The following is a 25,246-nucleotide window of genomic DNA, read 5'->3' on the forward strand; positions in this document are numbered from 1 at the left end:
ATTTAATATAAGTTAGTTATCAGTTCTTCTGTATATGACTTGTTAGGAACATCTAGGTCGTTTTTAAAGCTTTTTAACAGGTAGGTTCACATGTGACAGACAGCTCAAAAATAGGTTGAAAAGAAATTAAGGTGTTTTAATTCCCTCAAATCCAATATCAGACTAATTTGCATAGTAAACACAGTACCACTGATTAATCCTTATTAATTTTGGCTTATTATTCAAGACCATAACCTGCTACAGACACCTCAATTACAGAAGTGTTGGTGCTCATCACTTTTATTATTGCAGGTGAGATTTAATTAGAAATCATGTAAAGATAGTTTGCATCACAATAAGGCGAGGGAGCGAGGTGGCATGTTTTCCAGCGCTGCAGGTAAAGGAAGAAACACTCTTTTCCCTCCGCCGCGAAAAAAAAAAAACTGTACATGTTGCCCATTAATTCATCCATAATTAAGCTTCACCACTTCACCCATGCAGCGTTTACGCTCACATCAGCCTGGCGAAGGTTTATTCAGAGTATTATTGTAGAAAAATGTAATGAGCGGAGTGACATGCAGGCTGAAAGACAGAACGTGGCATGTGTGAGAGATGGATTGAGACAAAGGCTAAGTGGCAGAGCGGCAGGGCAAAGTGTGCAGGGGGGGGGGGGGAGGTGGCGCAAAAGGTGAGCGAGGGAGGCAGTCATCAAAATGCTAATGTTGTATGGGATATTTACTGCGGAGTGTTAATGCAGTTTAAAACAGGCTCTTTGTCCTGCGGCCCATCACCAAGCCCCTGTTGGGGCCTAATAAATCAGCCATTAAAAGCTGATGTGACCTGAATAGCACTTCATACAGCCGACAATCCGGCTCTATCACCAGCGTGCGAACCAGACAACAGCTGAAAAATTTATGAAGATGCCACATAATAACGGCCGTCCCAGAAGAGAGCGAAAAATATAGTTTGCGTTGTGATGCGGCTGTGATAAACTAACACTCCAGGCATTAAAAAAGATCTGATTTTGGGAGTTTTCCGCGCGTTATCATAGTAAATCTTAAATGTGCGCAGGCCTGTTAACGTCGACTTAAAGTCAAGCTGGCAGATATTATAAGTTCCTGCTGCTGGACTCTTTAATTATGTCCCCTGTCACCTATTTTGACGGAATGAGTGTCGCCCCGCTCTCTAACGCTCCTAACTTTGCTTCCTCTCTTGTGTTTCCTTCCAGGGCAGAACATGTTTTTATTACCTGGCATGTGATACACTGGATTTGTGAGGACAACCACAGAGAATCACTCACCTCTTCAAACCAAGGTATTGTACTTTTCTTTTCTTTTTTTTATCACAGCATCAGTCCTGACAAACCAAGCTGAAAATGTCTCATTACAAGTTGCAAATAAATCCGCAGCAGATCCCACATTTCGCACACATGCACAAGCCCCCGTCCTCTTCCTCTTCTCCAACTTGGTACAATAATGACAAAGCATTCATGTGGGCCAGTCGGGCTCCTTCTTTGTATGCAATAGGATGTTTATGAAAATGATAGGTACTCATCTTCATCCTATGCATATCTGGGGCGACAAGGAGGGCTTCTCTTTTTCTTTTTCTTTTTTTTTTAACTTTTTTCTACTACTTCTACTTCTTCTAGGTTGGTTACCACATCAAGCTCGTGCTCGTGTTTGGATTTCATTCCCAGATGCAAATGATGTTTTCGGTGTAATCATGCAAAAGCGCAGCTGGCTTCCATTTCTCCACGCCCTGTGTCTCTCGGCCCCCCCCCCCAGACCTCCATGCACCAACCAGCTCTGTCTGTCTCCTCTTCCTGTCTGTTTGTCATTGTTGTTCTTCTACAGCCCCTGTGTTTGCTCTCTGCATCTCCTACTTACCCCCCTCCCACCCTCCCCTCCTGCATCTCTTGCTCACTTGTCATGCCCAGCCTAAACCCTCCCCTCCTCATCCAATCGACACACACACACACCAACTCTGTCCCTCCACATCCACCTTCCCTCTCTATAGTGAATGGAGCCACGGTGCCTCCTGTGGTGAGGCTGGATTGAATTCAATTAGGGAGATTGTTTGCCCTCCAGAGTTTACTGGTGGGCTGCGTGGATGATAGGTTTGCCTGCCGACATCCCCGCTCACTCACTCACTCACACACACAGACACACATGCGCGCACACAAACACACCCCGCTACATCCATCTAGCCTGTTTCCCCTCCATCTGACTCCACCCCTCCTTTCCTCTTTTCCTAACTACTTCCTTGCGGCAGTGCATATTTTTTTTTATCCTACCATCAGTTTTTTTTCCCCGTGCATACATTGTTCACAGGTTTCCAGGCCCTGTTCATGTTTTTATGTTATTTTACGCCATTGTATTCAATAAGATCAAGGCATAAAAACTGGCACCGTGGGAGAATGTGTCATATCGCCTTTTTGATACGGCCCCAGGGGCTCGTACGCCTCATGCGACTGTTTTCAGCAGGGGCTGATGTGATGGGAGTTTTCACCGGAGAATAATTGAGGAGCCACATTTGAGCTCAATCCCGGCAACTACACACACTTCCAGGGATAATCCCATTTCTTCCTTTTTATTAATTCGCCATTTCGTCAGCACATCCCCGCACGGTAAATGTTGCTGACACAGGAGTAATGGTCACATTATATAGTCACAAGGTGAAAATAGAATTGTGTCGTCATTTGAATAACATTGAGAGCAGCGGGAGGCGGCTGTACGCGGCGCTGGCTTGTGCTTTTCAGATGTGAAGTGTAAATCTGGCGCAGACATAATGGCCTCGGTCTCCATTCCGGGGGAGCAACCCAATTCAGCGACTTGTCCTGCAACCCGCTGCTTTTTCCTCCTGATGTCACGCTGTGTGACCGTGTACTGGAGCCTCTCAGAAATCAGATACTGTATTAGTGCTGAAAGATGTCAAATGAATTAAAAGGTGGGAGCCGCTTTGACGGTAAATATCCTAATGGCACTCGACGTGGAATTACGACCTTCATTTGATGCACCTTCTTTTGCCTAATTTGTGGTCACTTTGTATTAAATCCAGTCTGCTTCAGGGAGTAGGTACAAAATCCTGCTTGTGAATTGCATGCACTATTTTGTGTGATAGCATTTTCTGCAACCAAGATGTGAACCCAACATGAACACTTCCTTCCAGCCTGGTTGGAGAATATGCACCCTCTGCACCCTCCTACGGTGCTTTGCATACCCAGCATGGTTGCCCATAGCATCCTCCATTCAGGTTAGTTTGACCATAATGGGCTGTGATGACATTAGCCCGGCCAAGTTTTGGTTCTGTTATCTTAAAGCCCTGCCATTTGTTTTCATAGTGTGATCTTGCCCAAACTGCTTGAAATGATGCAAAGCAGGTCATTTGAATGGGGAGGGAGTGAAATCCTTTTGGCCGATGTCAGCTGCGCTCTCGAATTTGAATCCTATCCAGAGGTAGTTGACTTTGTGCGTCTCTGTTGTTGTTGACCTGTTACTCGGGGCAACTACGGCCAGAACCAAAGCAGCCTGGCTCAAGGGTGCCAGGGCCAAAACCCTCTCTAAATGACCGAATGATTTCGAAGGCACACATTGCATTGATGTAGTGCATGCCTGATGATGGCAAATTTGTTGACCCTTTAGTGCAAATTGTTGTTGTCAAGACAACGGCAACCTGTTGGAAATGTAGCTGCTCAGATGTGTGTGTGTGTGGCCATATTTGTCCCAACAGGTGAGGAGTTCAAGTGAGAACGCTCCTGAAGCTGCATGAAAACATCACTTAGTCATTCCATCATCACTTTAGCACATTGAAACTGTAAAGTATGAATATGGTGCAAAAACATGATGTGTTTACATGCCAGATCTTCAAATCATCTCATTATTAATAGTTTTAACCTGAAGCAATTTCACATACATTCATTAATTTGCTCTTAGAATCATTAAAGAGCATTAATTAGGCCATTTGTGGATGGGTGCCTCTTTTTTGAATAAATTAAAAGTAGGTTCACATAACAGCATGCCACATTAGGACGCATATTTGCTTTTGTTTTGCTCCGAACTCAGGCAGCTGTAACTTTAATTATTCACAGCGTTGTTGAGATATATTTATCTTGTGTGTATGGCGGGTCATACTTGATCAGCAGCTGGTGTGTGTACACGTACAGTCAATGTCTATGTACCTCCCTTTAATGTAGCGATTGCTGAGACGCTGTGCATGTCCTCCCCCCCTGCTTCTTCCAATGCAATATTCATGTCTTCAGCGGCTCTTCGTCACTTTCCTGCACTGCATTATCATCATAAAAGCACTTTTTTTTCCCTCCTACTGTGTTTTCCGGAGACATCCATGCATTTTAAATGGCGTATTTCCCTAAATAAGAGGTTTTAAAGGAGCTATTTGTAAGTTTTACTATTGCAGTGTAGCTAACATTAGCATAACAGCTGTACACTTACTAGTCTTGCCAAGAGCGTCAGCCATTGTTGCATGTATAAGACAAGGGGTTTTAACAGACACTGAACAGTGCTACTTCTTCAGGACAACTACAGTGTTAGAAAGTGATGGGCCGGGGCACCATTGAAGACAACTGTTAGTGAGTAAAGGAGTAAAGTTTGACGCTGAACCCACAAAGTTTAGCTTTGACTGATTAGTAAATAGCTGCTAATGCTAATTTTGGCTAGGCAAACCTATAGCATAGCTCCTTTGATACCTTACAGAGGATTGTTAAACATTCAAACAACTGCAGAAATCAATAGCTCAGTTACAATCATTTTAAGTTGAAAACCATTAATGGAGTTTTTGTTTTGTTTTTTGCCATGGGTTATATCAGGAGGTCGATACATAGGCTACTTGTCAAAAGTTAGCAAAATCCACACAGCAACCTTCTACTCAGCTCCCTAATTAACACATCATATCTTGGTTTAAATACAAAAAAAATTCACAGTCAGGCCCAGGCTCCGTCTTATGTGTTAATTGGTGAGAGTCAGTTAGTGAATCTTGTTAGCTCTGAACGCAGCCAGGCTAGCTGTATTCCCTTGTTTCCAGTCTTGCTACAAGCTAATCTGACCGCCCGCTGGCTGTAGCTTCATATTAATGCAGACGGATAAAGTGGTTAAAAAAAATCTTGTCTTTCAGCTCACAGATTTCACAGAACTTCAACCCTTTCGTTAACATTTTGTGGAGTAGCCTACAGTGATTTCTAGGAAGAAACACACTTTGGTTACAACTTATGTTTCTCTCTCCCAAATAAATTCACACACACACACACACACACACACATGATGCTGCATTGTTACTGCTTGTCAGAGTCCACCTCCTCAGCAGCGGAGGGCTATGCAGGTGAACACTTCACTTGTCTTGATTGCCAGAGGGAAAAGTCCTTTTCGACAACAGTGCCCCCTAAGTCTGACAGAGGGGACGGTAAATTTGGACAGAGCTATTTCAGTATGAGAAGGGGTTACTGCCATGTTAGCACAAGTGTCTTGTCATGTGCCTGGCTGCTCTCCTGTTACCTGCCCTGACAGTTTGGGGCATCTTGATGAAACAACACCCTTGACAGCGAACTCACACAGCAGCTCCTTGGGTCTGTCTCCATCTTCTTCTGCCACTCTTTCCTCACCCGCTGTGTCTGTTTCCCTCCTCCTCCTCCTCGCCGTGACCATTTATGCTAATGTAAACGAACAGGATGATCTGTTGATGACGATTAGATTCAAGCACTGCTTGCACCTCTGGGGCTCGGCTGATATCATCTGACATGACAGAAGGATCCAAAGCAGCAATGGCTTTAATTTAAAAGACACTGATGTTATTTGAGCTCCAAGGCATCGGAGGTTAGAGATATGGTAAGTGGATACTGAAGCCACATGCTGGTAAAGTAGAAGCTGTTCAAATGTACGAAGTCCAGAGAGATGGCCACTAACTTGAAGAGTTTTTTGTAACACTGAGCCTCCCTTGAACTTCTACTGCACCCTGTCCAAAGCTGCCGCTCCAGCAAGGTGTGCGGCTCTAATCAGCCCTGTTTGATGTGTGGAGGCAGCAGGCTTTACGGAGGAGCCAAGATCTCTTAGGACATTAAGGGGAGAAGAGAGGGAGGAGAGGCAGAGATTACTGCTGGTCTTTTTATAGAGGATCACTCCATCTTGTTCTTTTTAGCTCACTCATTAGTTCTCGCTTCCCCCCGGAGGGTGATTCTCTCTTTCTGTCTCTCACCAAGACCAAGGCCACTTTTCTCACGTTGGCGTGGAACCTGTCTGGCTATCAGTTAACCAAATATGACGCTCCAGCCTTTCTGTCTTTATCAAGTCATAGGCAGAAAGCACTCACGTAGACAGAGCTACTCCTGTTCTGGTTCTGGTAGGTATGGGTGAGAAGAAAAGAGAAAAAAAGAGAGAGAATCAGCCCAGGAGAGGAAAGGGTAGACAGATAAATAATGACTGCACACACTTGCCTTTGTTGGCAACGGAGGCTGTGGATCCGATGACATGCCTTTTCTTCATTTTCTCCCCCTAATTCCCTCCATTTTCCTCCCTACCTTTGGCTGGTACCTGTGAAATCAGACATCCCAGTCTGTGCCCGTCAAAAAATAACCAACACTCTGCCACTCGGCGGGGCTGGCTGTCAGGGGAGTTCAGCCGCCTGACAACCGGGCGCACACACTGAGGTAATCAGAAGTTGTCAAACGTGAAGTGTCCTCTGCTATGACTGAGAGAGCGCTCCGTGTTTGCCTGTCCAACGTAGGTAGCTCTGGCGACAGTGAAGGTGTACTAATGGCCTCTTTATCAACAGGGATCATTAAATAATGTCCCGCGACTGCGTATTTGGCAGCAAAATTGTTGTTTAGCACAGGAAAATGGAGACACAGATGGATAATAGGAGCCCGTTGTCACTGCCAGCCTACTACGCAAACCCAGTTGCATGATGGAGCACTTTCCTACACTTTCATGACCTCCTATGATTATACATTATTTTCAAGTGTACGCCGAATGTTGCTCCTTTTCCATGTTCCCAAGGGCTTTATGAAAATTTAATTTACATATTCTCCATATGCAGCTCCTTGTTAGAGGAGGAGGAGGACGCTTGTCTTGTAAAAGCGCATCCAGAGAAATTATTGATTTGCATCTGTTTACCCAGGATGGAGCACAGCACCCTCCCCCATGTGTGAGGATCCCATAGGGTGTCATCCTGTGTCATCACACCCGTCTGTCCTTTTTATTTTTATTTTTTATTTTTTACACTAGCTCTAAACCGCGGACAGGGGCTGTGCAATCTGTTTCCGCCTTCCCTTGAATTTTATTTACAGCCCCGGCCTAGCAATAAAGTCCAAAATTTATGACTTACTTTTTAATTAGAAATAATGTCTTGTAGAGTTAAAGTGATGGATGGTTTAATCAATATATAGACTGCGGCTGGCCGTATGATGAACGTCGCTATTGACAACGCGCAGTAGTAGCCTAACTTAACACTTTGTCTTTCAAAGAAATATGTAGTGTTTTGTTTGGTGATGGAAGCCGTACACGACCCCCTCTCTATGTCCCTCTTCATTCTCTCTCCCTCCATCTCACTGTCTCCTGCTTCTCTGTCAACACTTTCTCTTAACCCTTTGATGCACAACATATGCACACCCCCTCTAATGCGCAACATGGGTCTAAAATGACCCGCATTCATTTTCCATGTGAATTCATGCTGGGTGAGTGTTTCTTCGTGGTATCTTTTAAAATCAATATATTTTATGATTGAATCCTCCAAGTATCATTTGAATATCTTGTTTTTAATTAGTACAGGGTGTTATTTCCATTTTTACTTTCTTATTTTATGAACAAATAGACAAAAAGTCTCAGAGAGTGGACCAGTTAGCTAGCTAGCTGTTGACATTTCTACATTCTACTGTATTAGTTAGCTACAGTAGAACTTGTCACCAGCTAGCTAGCTAGGTAGCTGTTGACATGTTCTAGCTGGTGACAACAATAGAATATTATTCTATTGTTGTCACCAGCAAGAACATGTCATCATGTTAACAGTTAGCTAACTTGCTAATATTAAGGTATTTCCCTTTATGACAAGTAATGTAGCTACTTATTCAAGGTAACTAAAACCTTATCAATTATGCACAGTTATCTTTAATGAGTCATCAAATGTTTCTTGGAATAATTGTAAAACAAGTAAATATGATTCTATGTGCTTAAAAAAGAATATTTACTGAAGAAAATGGTTAATACTGTGCAGTGATTTCAAAGATGTATATTGAAATAGCCTACTCAGATAGAATAAACTATGGCTAGCTGTTGACCACAGTAGAATATGTCAACAGAGCTATTAATGGGGAAAAAGGACAAGTAATGACTAGTCATTATTGTAATCAAGGAAACAATGGTCTGTTGTTGGTATAGATAGTGAGGGAATGCTAAAATTAAAGTATTCTTGCTATACTTGTTTTTTCAACTGGTCCACTCACTGAGACATTTTTGTTCATTTTTGTTCACAAGTAAGAAATGAAAAATGGAAATAATGACCCCACTAATAAAAAACAACATATTAAATAATACTTGGAACATTCAATCATAAAAAAGATAGATTTCAAAAGTTACAGCAAAGAAACTATCACTCAGCATGAAATCACATTGGAAATGAATGTGGGTCATTTTAGACCCATGTTGCGCATTAGAGGGGTAGTGATACAAAATGTGTTTTTATTAAAAAAGTGAAAAAGTAAAAAATAAAATAAGGAGGTATTATGATCAAAAACAAGTTAATTGAGGAATACCTGGAATTCTATATGATGAAATAAATTTTTCGCAAAGATATAGCACAAAAAAACTCACTCGGGTCTATTTAGACCCATGTTGTGCATCAAAGGGTTAACAGGCAATGTTTTCGCCGGAATAAATCAACCCTCTTCAGTCACACTGTATTGAAGCAATTATTTTACTTCAGTGAAAAACCCCCATTGTGTCGTGGTCCTCATTTGCTCAGGTTTAAATAAAATAAGTGCTGAAGGAGGGTTCTTGTGAATGGAAGCTGACAAGCTAGGAGAAATGCAATTCTCAAATAGGTTGGGATTTTTTCTTTTCTTTTAATGGGGAAAAAACATTCTTTTCTCCTCAGGTTTAGAGAAAAGAAAGAGCAGGAAGGATTTTTTTTTTCAAGTAGAACAGTTAAATAGGAATCAGGTAAATGGGATTTGTTTCCTGGCACTGTGGATGATTGTGTAATATACACCGGGGATGGAATTATGGCACTTGACAAGTGAAGTTCAATTTTGTCACTTGTGACTCATTGTGAAGTGCTCTACTGTGAACGGGGCTGTGGGGCTTTTCATTTGCCAGACTCTAAACACCAAACACCGATCAGACGCGGGACAGGTGTTTGATTTCTCCATTGCCAAATAGAAAAAGTGACATTTTCATTGCACACGCCAAAGCTGTGAAAGTTTTCCCACACTGACTTTACATACAGTACATATGTCCCATTTTTAATAGATTCCTGATTTAAACGATCTAATCTATGAACAGAATTTTCCGTCAATCAATGAATCAACTGAACTGTGAAATGTTTCTAAAATGTGTGCTATATGTTGTATTTTAAAATATTGAAGGAATGCGCCAATTTCCATAGGAATTGCCTCTTTTTTTAAAATAAAACTACAAAAAGATCAAAAATAATTCTTTTCAATATCCTTTATCAAACAATAGTCACATAAAAAAAATCCACACATAGGACCTTTAACTTTAAAATAAAGTCAGTACGGTTTATTTGTTCATGCACGTTTCAAAAGCATAACACCAAGGGTGAATATATTACACAGGCTCGAGTCAAAGTTAATAAAGTTAATAATTAGAAGCTGGAAACAGTGACAGAAGGTGAATCACATTTGGGCCACAGTATTTTTGTGTCCTTCCTTCACGGTCACATATTAATCATTGGAACGGGATGCTTGTCGCTACCATCCAGACCACCTACCTCAGAGAGAGCACTAATAAACAGGATAATCTTATCCACACACACACACACACACACACACACACACACACACACACACACACACACGGGGCAATATAATATCACCTGTCCTCCAAAACCAGCCACAATACCTTTCTTTCTCATTGATTAGTGTTGCGTTCACTGCCCAGGGCCAGCAGAGGCCTCAGTAATGACTTTATGCTTTGTTTCACGGTCTTTGGAATAGAATAACCGTGGATGACATGGATCCTGTGCTATGAGTCCCTCTAGTCAATGGTTAACTGTTCTGCGGCGATTCAAAGCATCCGGGCTCTGTCGCAACTGACCGCTCTCCTGTAGATCTTGACCTGGGTATGTTTTCTTCAACCCCTCGCTCACCCCCCAGCCCCCTCCCCTTATCCTCCATTTCTGCTCTTTCCTCCATTCCATCGTCCTGCTGGCATGTCTTAGCTTATCTGCCTCCTTTGTGCAACATAAGCTTGTAGATAAGCAGTATATTGGGCAGGGTTACTCATGTCTGTCTTGTTCATTCATCAGAATCCCCTAATTCCCCCCCAGAAACCTATTTCCCAGGCTGCAGGTGGCCCGTGTTGCAACACGGAGGGCACGCCTGATCTCTCCAGAGCAAACATAGACGTTTAGTCACCGCCGCCGCTTTTGTATTCCCCTACGAGTGCCGGCAGTGCCCCGATATGTATGTGCACTGCGAGTGTACACATGACTAATCTGGGAGACAGTGCAAAAACATGCCACTGATGGGTACGTAGCTTCAGCCGAGATTAGCCGGGGTTAGGGGGGGGAATTATTCACTTGTTGCGTTTGCCCCTTCGTCATTCTCGGTTGACAGATAGGTGGCATGTACAAAATAAACAGAATCCTGCAGAAGGTCTTAAACAACGGTTACCCGTAAAGCTCTAAAGTCCACAGGTGTTTCCAGTTGCGCTAAGTCTGGAAAATGCATCGCCTCCAGCGGGCTTTAGGTCGTCTCTCCTCAAAGCATGACCCAGTTCCGTGACACACACAGTATACTGTAACCACGTCAGAGGAGGAGTTTTATTAGAAATGAGCAGTTACAAACCTGAGTAAGAGTAATAATGCCCTGGGACTCCAACTGAACTTGTTCATTGGACAGGGTCACCGCCGACCATGATCTCTGTCCTGGGCAGTTAATTAGGAATTAGAACATGGCATGACCCTCAGGATGTTCTCCACGGTTAGAATAATGAACACCTGGAAATGGCGAGGAGCGAGAGCAGGAATGAAAAAAAAAATCCTTTGGCTTATGCACAAGTCATTCCATTAAGACTTCTGAACTCTAGTGGCCTTTCTACTGTAGTTGCACAGCTTTTTTTCTTCTCCATCATTTCTTCCCAGTCTTCTGACATCAAAGTATGTATGTTTTTTTTTCTCCTTTTTTTCTTTTTCATTAATTCTGGACAAATGCGGGCATGAAGCGGTGGTCTCCGACTGGATAAATTGGATTCCTATTTGACACGAGATCTATGATATAATAGAGTTTGAGATACACTGAAATTTATTAAGCACACATTACATTTAATGAAATCCTACCCAGTGCCAATGAAATACTTTGCAAACCAATTTAACTCTCTTCCCTCTTTACATTAATTAGATTGCTGTAATTTCATAATTTGACGATTCTTTCAAGTTTGCCTGATTATTTAGCCCCCATTCCTTAATTTCATTCAGCAGTTTATCAAGTAGCCCCGTTGAAAGAATGGCACAGTAATATATCATCTTTTTTGAAAAAGCCTTTCTTGATTACCACGTTTCACCGTGCTCTTGAGTTATCGCAAATATCCGCCTGCAAGAGAAATAAAGTCAAAGTGAAAATGAAAAAAAAAATGTTCAAAGTGTGAGATAACGTGAATAAAATAAAATAAAATATAGTCTCCAGCAATACACCCTAGTGTGTGTGTGCATGTATATTGTTTGGGGAGTGTGGAGCATAGCCTGGCTGTAATTCCTAGTGAAATCAGTGTTGCCTGGCTATATCTGGTTTTCCATTTGTATCGTCAAAACAACAACAAAAAAAAAAAGTGCCTCGGCGCTGTTTGTGTATTCAGAGAGGAATGCATGCAGCGCAGGTGGAGCGTGGGTTCCACTGCTAAAAATACAGTCCTCAAAAATTACATATACATGCTCTGTTTAAAAAAGATATATAATTTAACCCATGATTCTCATATTGCTTTCCTGGTGCAGCTTGCTGTGTCTGTATGAGGGCGGCAGAGATTCCAAAATTTCTTGTGTATATTTCCCCGTGTGCCATATCATAATGATTTGGCTGGATGCCTTGATTCCAATTGGTGGATTTTCACACCCTGAGCGGGCTAGAATATGATACATCTGCTCACAGGACACATTATTTTATCAACTCGCATTTTCAGGTCACAGTGCAGTTCAGAAGGTTTGTGTGTATGTGTGTCTTCTACGCTGGCAGTGAGCATGCCCCAGCACACACAGTCCCTAGATGCAGTCTGGCAGGCCTAGTGAATCATCTTCCCGTCACAGGTGGAGGAAATACACCAGCGGGATTGGCAGTCCAAAGGGTGGCGTCTGGCCCGCTGTTGAGTGAGGTGTTTGGCTTGCTTTCTCGGGAAATGAGGATATTTTTTCATGCAGGACAGGGAAAGTTTTTCTTTTTCTCTACCCTGAGAGGAGCGGGGCGGCAATACTGCAGCTTTTAACGTGTATATATACATATGAAGAGCTCTTTTCCAAAACGCGATAAACGCCAAATTTAAAAAAAAATGAGTTTGTCACGCCATTTTGCCGTGTACTGAACCTATTCACTGCTCCATCAACGTATCACGTCAAATCGCTACATTTCCCTGTTTAAAAGGCACCGCAAGATGCAGTTCCCCTCCAAACCGCGATAAGCGTCAAATCTACTTTTAGCCAAAATGCGACGTCTCCTCTCTCGACCAATCAGAATTCTATGAGCAGCTCCATGCAGTCCAACATGGCAGTGCTCTGAACCGAGGTTTGTTTTCAGTCATTTATTCAGTAGTTTCTGGTTTCTGTGTTAATTATCTGTTTATGTGGTGGACACTGGGCCGTTAAGTAGGTATACTCCCACGGCCCCCGCATACCGTAGGAGCCCCGCCCCCGCCTGTCACGCCGGGTGTCCTCCGAATCAACCATCGATTTTTTTTTTTTTTTTTTTACAGCAAAGACGTATTTTTGTTTACAGCAACATGGGTTCACGTCATGACAACGTCTGTATTTTGACTATTCCATAGTCCTTGGGGCAGTGCGTGGCGCAGTGGTTAAGGCGGCTGCCCCATGTAGAGGCTACAGTCCTCAACGCAGGCGTCCCCGGTTCGAGTCCCGCCTCGGGCAGACCTTTCCTGCATGTCATTCCCCCTCTCTCTGCCTCCCCCTTTCCTGTCTATCTCACTATGTGCTGTCAAATAAAGGCAAAACGCCAACAAATATACTTATAAAAAAACTTCCATAGTCCATAATTCTCTTTGTTTAACATGTCAAGAGACTTTTGGTTAAGTAACCATGGACGGACTACATCATTACCGTCGACCCCCCCCCCCCAATGCGCGCACACACACACACACACACACACACACACACACACAAACTCAGTGATGTTCTCTTTTTTTGTTGGTTGGTTTTTCAAGACAGAAACCCATCAGTTTTTGTTTTTTTAAATGTGGATTTATAGCGTTTTGAAAAAAATAAACTTTGAGTTTTTAATCAACAATATTGTTGTTTGATTTAATAATCATTGTTCAACATGTTCAGACTGAGCCAACAATCATTTTAACAGGATAAATTGAATATTAACAAAACGGGTGGGTGTAGGTAAAAAATGTCATTTTCTGGAAAACAATTAAAATGGATTTATAGCGTTTTGGAAAAGAGCTCTTCTGAACATATCTGGGATCAGTCTGCTTGTCTGCTTGTACAGTTGTGGGAGTATTCACCTGCTTGTTTGTACTTTTGCATGTCTTCCAGTGTACAGTAGTTGTACTTGCTCTCCTCTCCTCCTCGGTGTGTGTGTGTCTGTTTCATCTGAGCCCTTGTAGGAGCGTGGTTGCGAGGGCCGCTGATCAAAGGCATGAATCCTCAGGGCCATCGGGGGCCCAGCGTGAGCAGCAGATGTTTCCCGTCCCTGTTAGTGACTCAGTTAAAGCTATCCTTATTTAACCAGGTCCGACTAATGGCCCCCACACCGGTGTCGGATGCTCCCTGGATCACTTTTCTGCTTCTTTTGTGCGCGGAACATAGGACAGAACGCGAAACGGCGGGGATATCGTGTTCCTCTGTGACACTCTCATTGTGCTCCTCTGTGAATTTCTGGCCAGGAAAAAAAAATTCCTTTCATAGTAATTGGGTGTGAATGAAGCACTCGCGCTCGCCCATTGTCTACAGTACAGTGTTGCATTCAGGCCGGTGGTTAAACAAGCCAACAGACAGGGCAGGAAAGGGCAGAGGAAAACAGAGGGTGGCCGGTCGTAGGAAGCAAAGTGCAAAGCGAAAGAGAAGGCATGAGTTCAAAATAAAAAAAGGAAAGAAATAAAAGGAAGACGTTGAATATTAAGCACAAAAATCTGAGAAACAATATAAACGGTTTGCAGCATGTGATGATAAAAACAATTTGCAAACAAAGGAGCGGAATACAAAACGGACAAGCGCATCGGTTTAAGAGGAAGAGCCAGCTCGGGTCCAGGTTCTTCATATGGCGTGCAGGAGATTGATTGAGAGATTCGGCGGGTCTAATTGTGCTGCACCATCTGCCCAAGTTCCAGAACCTGCCAGGCATGTGACAGTTTCCAACGGGCTCGCTGACGAGCAGATGTGTGCAGGAGTGTGTGCGCGTGTCTAAGTGCGCGTATGTGTGTGTATTTAAACATGTCAGTCCCTCTTTACTTGTGATCACGTCATTTTTTTTCCCAGGAATTAAGACGAGGATTCCTGTCTGCAGAGAACTGACATGCGAACGCACGTCGTGGGAGTTAGTACAATCAAATGTCCAGACGCGTGGCGCTCTCCTCGGCTTCTTTTGTTCTTCCTTGGCTCCATCTGCGACGTTGCAGTGGTCATTGTTGCAGACTGTATTGCGATTGATACAACAGCCTGACAAATGTCATAGCCCGCTGAATGAATTTCCATAAATCAATCAAGCGTTCTCCCCAGTCATTTTCCACAATGAAACAAAAGGAAACAACAAAATGCTCAGCACAAAACATGCATACTAATTCATCCAGTTAAAGTCATTTGGTATTCAGCAAGGTGGCCGACAGAGAATTTTTTGTTTTTATTATTATTTCCTACGAGAAGTGCGGTTGTCACATGTATTAACAAGGCACCTACAGTACGGAAAACCCACAGGAATTCCGCATATTAATTAAATCAATTAGTCCAGTGAGATTTGTGATTTAAAAGGAATGGTTTGATCATTTTGAAAATGCACTTATTCACTTACTGTTAATTTGTGCATTGTGGGAGACGTGTGACCCAAATAATATCCCAGCCCCCTCACACAAACCCACCCAGCCCCAAATGGACCATTAAACTCCTATAGTTCCAACCACAAAGTTGTATTTAGATCAATACAGTGCAACTCTCAATTCAGTTCTACAGTAGCGACTCGATAAGTAATTAAAACAGAATGTCACTTAAACGTAAGAACAAAGACGACGAGGCTTCGCTTTGAAGGTGAAATATCTCCACTATCAGACACCAGAGAGCAAATAAACAAGTAATGAAGCTGTAGGATGCTGCTCTGTATTCACAGATAGAAGAAGTGATAGGTCTCACCTGAAATTGGACACCTTTGTCTCAGCAAAGGGACACAAAGGATTAGCAAATAAGGTAATTGCATTTGCATATCAAATCACTAACAACCATCCCCTTGCTGCTTCCTGTGAGCCAGGGCTTTACTATAATTACCTATTTGTTAAGGTAGTAATCTACACATTGTATCTGTACTCCCTTACATATATATAAATATATTTATAGGAACCGGCTGTTTCAGGAAAATACAATTTCCTAGATGTTCGTTCATCGTCCTCTATAAAATCCGGCTGAACTCTGTTGTCCCCCGTGTGAATATTTAACGGCCTTATTCACTGAGTTATCAAGCCGCAGTATCTCCAATTTACATGGAATCCTTGTAAATGTCCAACAGTGATACAAGCCACTAAACATGACAATAAAGTAATGGATTGTTAATTTACATGCCCGCAGGCTGGAGGTTTCATAGGTGCCAGTCCTACAGATGATGTTAACAATATGACAGTCGGAGCGGTCGAGGGGCTTAAAACGATGAGAACGACGGGCCGTTGGGCCGCAGAAGAGTTGACATAAGAGAGGACGATCAAATATAGAAAGATGAAGGAAATGAAAGTCAGTGTCTGCTGTGTGTTTCATGATGTCCTGCAACCCCCCACCCCCGTCTCCTTGCCTTGATTTAGCCACCATCGACAGGGGACGTTGGCATGTGTTTCATATTCTGCATACTCATATCCCTAAGTCCCTCTTGTAATTATTATTCAGTAGATGCACTGTTTGGCACAAGGACAAAAGTTTGCATAATTTATGCAAGACCGTCATCAATTTTTGAAAAACGGCCCCGGCCTCTTCTCATGCTTTTAACTAAATAGATGCACTCCGGCCATGGACATAAAACGACCGCAAGGAACAGAGAAAACTTTATTTATATCTTTACCTAAACTCTGATCCGACGCAGGCTGGAGAGAGAGTATATTAGGGTTGCAGTGTCCGGCCGAAATAAAATTTATTCGAGTCGTCCTCCAGAGCCTTGCTCCGCTCTCCCATCGGGATAACGCCGACACCTGAAAAACTTCAAAATAATACTTTTTGCGAGGCGTCTTCTCCTCTGCCTTCTGAAGAAGTCAGTTTCTCAGATAAAGTGCTCGGAGATGAGCTGGGTATGAGAACGTACAGCACACTTCCTCTGGATGTGTCCCTGAGGGCTCTCACCTGAGGACTTGGAGTTATTTCCAGCTGAGTGCTCACAGGAGGAGGTCCTCTGAGGAAAAAAAGAAAAAAGAAGAGGGACTTTGTTATTCTGCATCCCAGGAGAAAGCGCTCTATATTTACTTTAATGAAGAAGAGAATGATGTAAATAAATTCCCTTTTATTGTGAACCTCTTCTCCTGTCCATATAATCCCACTTTCCATCAATACCCCCCCCCCCCCCCTCACCACTCTAATCCTGGTTGTAAATGTTTTCCCACTGCATTGTCCCTCAGTAATCTATGGGTTGGACATTTTAATCCACCCGTGATGCCACAACTGGAAGGGGGATGCTGGATGTATTTTTTTCTGGCTCTTTTGTTGAATGTCCTATAAAAACGGAAAATTGGCATTTGTCCCTGAATTTCTAAATGGGCTATGTTTAGTGGAAAGGAGAACCATTATCCAGAAATCTGGAGGTAAATGGCAAGATTGAATAATAAGCTCTTGGCTCCTTGTTCAGTCCGGTGATTGAGTACAAAAAAGAACTTACAATGCTGTGTTTATCTGTTCTGCTGCACAAAATTCCTCACTGCCTACTAAAAGACATTAATCTCCAGAATTGTAATTCTGTTATTATATTTTCCTCATATAAGCACAATTCAGAGTTTGAATAATTGTTCTGTAAGATGTCTTTGGTTAAACCAGATCATTAATTCTCATCACACTGAACAGATTTAATCGATCATGTTTGGCCAAAAAAAAAACAACCTCTCCACCACCTAATAATTTTCACTTCTTGTGCACATAGATTCATTATATACTCCACGTCGTTGCCATACAGTCATTTCAGTGAAGACACGTCAAATGAGATGAGGCTTCTATGCGGACTGAGCCCCATCAGATCATATTACTTTTCTCTCCATGCAGACTTCGCATTTCCATTTAAACCTGCTGCTCGCTTCTGTGGAACCAATCAATAAGCCAGCGGAGTGTGTTATTTGCATGATAACTCATGTGGAGATCACAAAAAGAGTAAAAAGCTTTGAAAGGAAGTTGCTCCATTAGAGACGCAGTATGGATGTCTGATGGCAGTTTGCCCTTTGACCTTCAGAGAGCGAATAGGATTCTGAGGTTATTATTAATTACTGTTTGTACAGGGTAGTGATGCAGATACTGTATATATTTATATATTTTATTATATTTATTTATTTTGGGAGGGTGGTGGCTTACTAGTAAGTGTCTTTTCCCGGTTTCTCATTTTCATTCCGGAGGAAAACAGATCGATGTGCTTCACTTGGTTTAGGGGACCCTTGGGATATATTACTTGTCCGTGACAAGAAGCTCCGAAGCCGAGGGTTTTTGCCAAGATTTCAGGATGCCAGACAAATACATAAGATACATCTCACTTCATATCCTGACCACCAATGGCACTGTGAAATTTAAATACGTTTGTATAAATACAGAATAATATTTGGGCATTTTCGGGCCTCCACTTACCCTGTGCCATCTATTGTGTTGTCAGATATGAGCCTGACCATTTATTATAGCCTATAAGAACTGGTGTGGAGACAGTGATGGAGGATGCTGAATACTCAACTGTATTTCTAAGTGGGTTTCACTTCAAGATAAACAATAATAAGTGGCCTCAGCAATACATCCTCACTTGGTGTACATAGCAAGGCTGAGCCAGTATTTGTCACCTTTAGCTTAAGGGCCTATAAGGAAGAAAGTCTAAAAGGAATAACTTGAGGCGACGCACACCAGCGACCAGAGACAGCCTGTGTTTGTCCTTTTGTCCATCAAGTGTACACACAACACTGCTGAAAGTTGATATGAAGCCACATGGCACTCTGAACCCTCAAACTGCACTTGTCTAACTGCTAAGTGCTTCATTTTTCACGCTAGCACGAGGTCGCTTGTATTTATAATTCATTTAGCGGAAGGGCGAGCTTCACACGCTGTGGACCCGACATTATATGCATATTTAAACTATTTAACACCCACAAACTGCGATGCCTTGTCTCTGCTAGTGCTCTACAACATTTTCATTTTTCTTTTTTTTTTTCCTTTCTGACTGTAGCTGTTTGAAGATGTGACCCAGGATATGTTGCCCTATTAGAAAGCAATAACGGATAAATTGCTTTGCAGATGTATAATAAAGGAGCACTGTGAAAGACTGCAGGCGCTAAATAATTTCATTTTCAATCGTTCGAATATGACACATTATTAAAATTCAAAGCCAGTGTCTTTTTTTTCGAACTTTTCTTTTTTTTTTCTCCCTCCTTGACCTGCAGGCCGTCTTGTTTATTTGCTGGAATATATCATACACTGTCTGACTCATAGTTTAGACATTATCGCTCCATACGTTTGGACTGAGTGGTATTGCATTCAAGGCTTGTTCCCTAGCTGCATCGTTCCAACACAGACGCAGCATTCATGCCTCTCACACTCAATTTAGTGTGAAACTCGAGCCAACTTGCGGGGCTCGCCTTAATAGCGCTGCTCCGGTGTCTTAATGTGCAGGTCGTGCAGGCGGTAGCGGCGCGATGTGCACGCGCTCCTTGGGAATGAAGACATGCTTCCGACTCTGGCATGTGCGCCTGGTGTGTTTTGATTACAGCTGCACAGCGCTGACACACCGCTGTAAGAAAAATGAGCTGCTCAAATCCCACATGGAGAAGGAAAGGGGGGGAAAAAAAACTTTTTATCAAATTTAGCCGGAGGTTACGGTTTCCTTCTTGTTCAGCCAATCAGTGGGAGCACCAACACTTAACTGTTGGTGATACTGAGCTTGTTTCATGATCCGTCCTGAATCGACTTTTCGATAAGCCCCGCCTCTCTTGGTTACCGTTGCTAGGCCTGTTTAGGTTGCTGTTCAGATCATGTTGGCTGCGTGGGCTCCATGGCCTTGATTCAAGTGCATTCAAGGCACACTGAAAGTCACTGACAAGATAAGGACCACTTACATAATACTCCACACAAGAACAATCATTGTCAGCATTGATTGGCGTGTCGAAAACACCTGAGGCGAAGAGCAGCGGCATTAAATTTACAATTTTTTTTTAATGAAACCTGTCACATAATCATAATCCGCTCAATCTGAGCGAACGCTTACAATGCACATTTATGCACGGAGCGTCTCCAGCTCGCCCTCGTTCCCACGCTCAGCGCGGCCCTGCGCCGTCTCCGCCGTGTCACTCGGATTTTTAAGGTTTCGTCAGAAGAGAAAATATGTCGGCATCAGGAGGAAGGATCGCTCGAGCGTATCGAGCTATTGGTGCCATTCAGCGCGAGCATTAGTGCATGGATACGAGCTCAGATAGCTGCCTCAGTCTGAATAATGATTTGCACAGTCAGAGCTGAACAGAGCCGGGCCACTTAACATGTGCCAGTTTGATTCTGGTGTCATGTTCCTGTGTTTGACAGAATATCTTTTAGGGACAGTTGTGGAAAAAGCTGACGTGCTGTTGTGTGCCTTACCTCACATGTCACTGTGGCGATGAATATAATGTCTGAGTCTTTCGAAAGAACAATGAAATGGAGATTTTGAATCAACCCAGTGGTTACTGCAGACAACTGTATGCGATCATCCTTTGAATTACACCTGCTTCATTGTTATTTTATTTTTTTTTATTAGAAAGTAGTTTAATTATCGTCACCACCTCATTTCCAGTATCTAATTTGTGCAACTTTAAGTATCATGAAATTGCATTAGCCTTTGTGAACCTTATTTTCCATTATGATTATTCTGAAAAGTCTCTCTAATGCTCACATCGCAGCTTAAGCACAGCGATGGGGACACACACGTACAGAGACTGTGTTTTTTTTTTTGGCTGATGTCTGATTTTAGCTCTGGGCAGGGAGAGAGGTCAAAAACAGACTCGGCCCATATGCAGATGAGGCAGCGGCGATCGGAGCAGGAAGGATTGCATATTCAAGCTCGTGGGCTCGTTCTTCACACAGTTAAAGACAACAGAAAACAGGGGCGCAGCCGTACATGTTGCCATCATCAATCAACACGCCGACTCGGTCGCTGCGACGTGTCAAAAACGGATGAAAGGCGTGATTCTCAATGATAGGGCTGTAAGAGGGATCTGGGATCAGGAAGCGTTTTTGGTAGGAGGCACCATCGGAGCTGAAAACCAGCAGAGGAAACTCATCATCTCATGGACTGTGTTTACATGCACATTGCACATAGGAAACAGGGCTATTAAGAGAAATCAGGCACAGAGGCAGGAAATCAGACATCATGCATTGTAATGATTACTCTAAACACTGTGTTTGCATGTTCATGGTCAGCAGCAATCAGACTCCTGTCAGACCCACTGCTGTATTTGTTAACCAAAGCAGGCAAAGTTTTATTGGCAGGAAAGCCTGTTTGTTTCTTGTGTGGACGTAAATCTTTACGAATAATTTACATATATATAGAGTTACAATATAAAAAGCTGAGTAATTTCCTGAAACAGCTGGCCACTATAGTTTGTATCAAATGCAATTCAATGAAGAGTGAGTGGGGACTATTTTCAGCTGCGGAATAAAACACTTCTGCTGCTCTCGGGAGTATTACCGAAGCAGGACGACTCAGCATAAAGTGGAATGCCTATGTAGGACCATTAGAGCCAGCCCAGCAGTGTGACTCATGTTTTTCAATAGTATTTGGACAACAATGGAAGTGTACGCACCGAGGAATTTCAGGCTTTGGCTATATAAACTCTAATTGTTAAAGATAAAACCACCACTTGTTTTGATCTTTACACGGGATTTGTTTAATATAGAATAACATCATGAGACTTATTCATTAAGTATATGTAAATACACTGAAATTAATATGGAAGACACTACAGCATTAAGCTCCCTCTTAATATTTATACCTTTTTGCTTTAAATTCCATAAACCCCACCACGGGAAGCTTCCAAAATAAATCCGAGCCAGTGATACAAATCTCATCTCATCGACATTTCTGAATCGATACGAGTCAGGTGAGTTTAACTCTTCCCACTGGCTGCATCACATTACTTAGTTTTCAATTTTGAATTTGGAAGTATCCATCAAATTTGCTGAAGCCTCTCAAACACAAGATGGTAACAGACTTTCAGAGGGAAGGCAGCCCCTGTACTGGGAGTTCTAAGTCATCTGTTAATCAGAGAAAACCATAATTATACTTGTTGTGCGGCAGTGCCTCGTTTTTCAATTTGTACGCGCAGCTTTGCCAAAAGTTGCCTAACTATATCCATTCTAAAATTCTTGACATGAGCATTGTGGTGTTGGCTGCTCATGTAATATTTCCACTCCTCCCGATGGACATATTGGGTAATAAATATGAAATCCACCAGTAATGTCTCGCACAGATGATGTTATTAGACTTGCCAGCCTGAGGCATCAGCTGTGTGCATTGGACGTCTGTCAAAGTCTGTCAGAGCCCCTCCCCACCACCACCACCACCCCACACTCCAGACTCCCCCCCTGTGCTGATACCAACTGGTCCAGGAATTGCATGCCAGACTCGTGGAGAGTCCCAGAGACCCCTTTTTGCACCGTGGCCAAGTCAAAAGAAAGAGTTTGGCATTCAAATAGACCCCTCTGCACTCATCATATAGAAGCAAAAAAACATTCCTTGGACTTCGCCAGCCTCACTTGGGGAGTCAGGGTTGGGTGGATTGTGAAGGGGTAGTGGGTAGGATAGAGTTTCAGAGTTTGCTTTAAAGGTGGTCACCCACCCCCATCCACGCACATTCCTGATGGCCTGTTGTGCAGGTTGAATAACATTCCAGTGTCGGATTGATACAGAAATGAAATGAGGAGAATGGGAAGAGAAAGGATGGAGGGGTGGAAAGCCCCCTTCAGCTGGGCTCGGGGCAGAGGTAGCTGACACGACTCCCCAGAAAGGCAGTCAATATTGTTCTGTGTGAGAGGGTTTGTGGTTTTGGATCAAAGGGGGATAATCAGCGATGCAAAAAAAAAGAAGAAAACTGCCACTGTGAGATTGGCACCAGTGTCAAGAAGATTTGACGCTGACGCCATGAGTCGCTTTCCACAATCCTGGGATTTTCTGTATTTGCAACAAATGGGAATTCAGATGAGCATTATGGCGTCACATGTTTGCCCTCTGGGTTTGTGAAAACTATGGTCGCCACTCTGCATTAAATCGCACTTAGGATCTAAATCAACTCTAGCAGCTGCAGGGCTGCATGTAGTTATATCGGTGCTTTGGCAATATGGTTACAATGACGACAAGTAAAGGTATTTACTCCCTTCAACATCCTCATTTAGTAGCATGCTAATCTTTGCTAATTGGCATCAAACTGTCTATTGGAGGCCGACTGCATTGGTTGGTCCCATTGGTTTTGACATGATGGTGTCAGGAGACATGAAGTCAGGTAATTAGCAATGGTATTAAATTCAACCAGAGGGGCTCATGAATGTCTGTATTCAATTTCATAGCAATCCATCCAGTAGTAGTTCAGTAGTTATTGAGATATCCCAGTGATAGCCAAATGGTTTTAATAAATGACTGACCATCCTCAAGGCCACGCTGCTAGTTCATAGTAGAGAGATTTATCCATGAATCTTATTTGGCTGCAAAGACACCATGAGGATGGCTAATTGGGTTAAAAAAAACATCATGACCTTGGCAGGAAACAAAAAAAAATAGTTGGATGACTTTTCTCTAAAATCTTGCGGGACAGTCCTTTTGACTGAATTATATACAGGTTCCTCCCATAGACCTCCCAGCCTTGATATACCCAATATTGATTGGTAAAAGGCCGGTGCCATCAACCAAGAGTCCTCTGTTATCCCGTCGGCATAAACAGGAGGCAATCTCATTAAAAAGCCTGCGCTCCGAGTGGGTCTGCAAAATTTCCACATATTTGGGGTGCGGTACTCAGGGAAAGTCAAAAGCAATTACCGACTTCCTCACTTTCATCCTGTGGAGAGGGTAGAATGGTGTTTGTGGCCATGGCATAAGTGGACGAATAACATTACACCAGAGTGCAATTAGGACGTGGACCAGGGAAGCACAAGTTCTGATGATTCTACTCCGTGTCAATTAAAGTGTGTTTTAGAGAGACAAGGAAGGAATAAAGGGGAGAGCAGGGGGCTGGGGATGTGAGAGAATCTGAGAGAGCAATACAACATTATGTGTGCGCGCCTGCTTGCTCTTCCAAGCTGCCCCAGCTGCAGACAAACACACAATATTTCATTTTGTACAGGGGGATCTGGGTGCAAACCCTATTATTATGCTTTTCAGTCCAATCATTGCACAATTGTTAGGCCTTCCAGGTCCTGCGATCCAAACCCTTGATTTGAATCCATATTGTGCATTTTTAATTCTTGGACTAAAGGCTGTTCCTGTAACAGATTGTCCAGTCTAGCAGCCTGTAGCAGCACACGGTGTGTATGTGTGTGTGTGTGTGTGTACATGTGTGTGAGCTCCAATCACAGCGCTGTAAAAGCCACGGTTTACAGTCTGTTCCTGTACTTTGACATTCGCTAACTATCCCCCACCGCTGTGTGGCCGCCTCACCCCGGGAGACCTCCGCTTTTAGATTTAGAAAGGTTGCCTGCTGAGTCCAACCCAAACACATTCTACCGCTCAGCCAAGAGACACAGGGCAAGGTCACTGGAGTGTGTGTGTGTGTGTGTGTTTTCACGCCGCTCCCCCAATGTGTGTGTGTCTGAGTGTACAAAAAGCACAAAGGCAGGTTACAGAGCGTCCTCTCCTCCGCCCTGTGTTCTGCAGGTTCTCTTACTGTAATTCGTGTTCTGATTTGACATGTAGGTAAAACATCTAACTAACCCATCCTCACCCCCCCTCACCCCTTCACACACAACGCAGATGGAACAGCCACTGATAACATCAACATGGTGTCAATGTGATTCTCCCTTTGTGGTCCCCCAATTGACTTCATTAAATCCCTTGTGTTTACAGATTTTCACTTCACACCAAGTCTTTAATGACTTAATTAGAATTAGTCAGCATCTAGTGGAATTAAACCAGTACAGGCTAAATGGCCTTTTTCTTTTTTTTTCTAACTTGTGCAGCATGAAAGCCCATGCTGCTGAGTCTCATTACACAAGTGCTACATTAGTTGGAGTCACGATTTATGCAGAGCGGCTAAAACAAAATCTCACATTTCTTCACTTTTTCTTCCTGTGTTCGGTATTATGTACTCAATATAAAACTGCCAGGGGGGGAAAAAAGAGGAAGAAAAAGATTAATTGAAATTCCATAGACATTTAGATTGAGGTTGACACAACCCTGGGCGCCCCAGCTATCTCATCAGGTTGTAGAATCTGCGGTGAGACTAGGCACCTCAAGACCAGCTGTGATTTGTCAGGCCTGAGAGCATTCGCCACG

At 43.0% G+C, this 25,246-nt stretch overlaps 1 protein-coding gene across 10 annotated transcripts in view; it reads left to right on the forward strand.

The window, feature by feature from the left end:
- The first annotated feature begins 1,206 nt into the window (after nt 1–1,206).
- LOC146969645 (adhesion G protein-coupled receptor L3) overlaps nt 1,207–25,246 on the forward strand; it is a 208,633-nt gene continuing 184,593 nt past the window's right edge. For all 10 annotated transcript variants that reach the window (XM_085760140.1, XM_085760145.1, XM_085760146.1 and 7 more), the window contains exon 1: nt 1,207–1,293. The gene's annotated coding sequence lies outside the window, so the exon portion shown is untranslated. The remainder of the gene's footprint in view (nt 1,294–25,246) is intronic.

Source organism: Trachurus japonicus, chromosome 18, assembly GCF_045865225.1.
Source record: "Trachurus japonicus isolate A0001 chromosome 18, Traja_1.0".
NCBI lineage: Eukaryota > Metazoa > Chordata > Actinopteri > Carangiformes > Carangidae > Trachurus > Trachurus japonicus.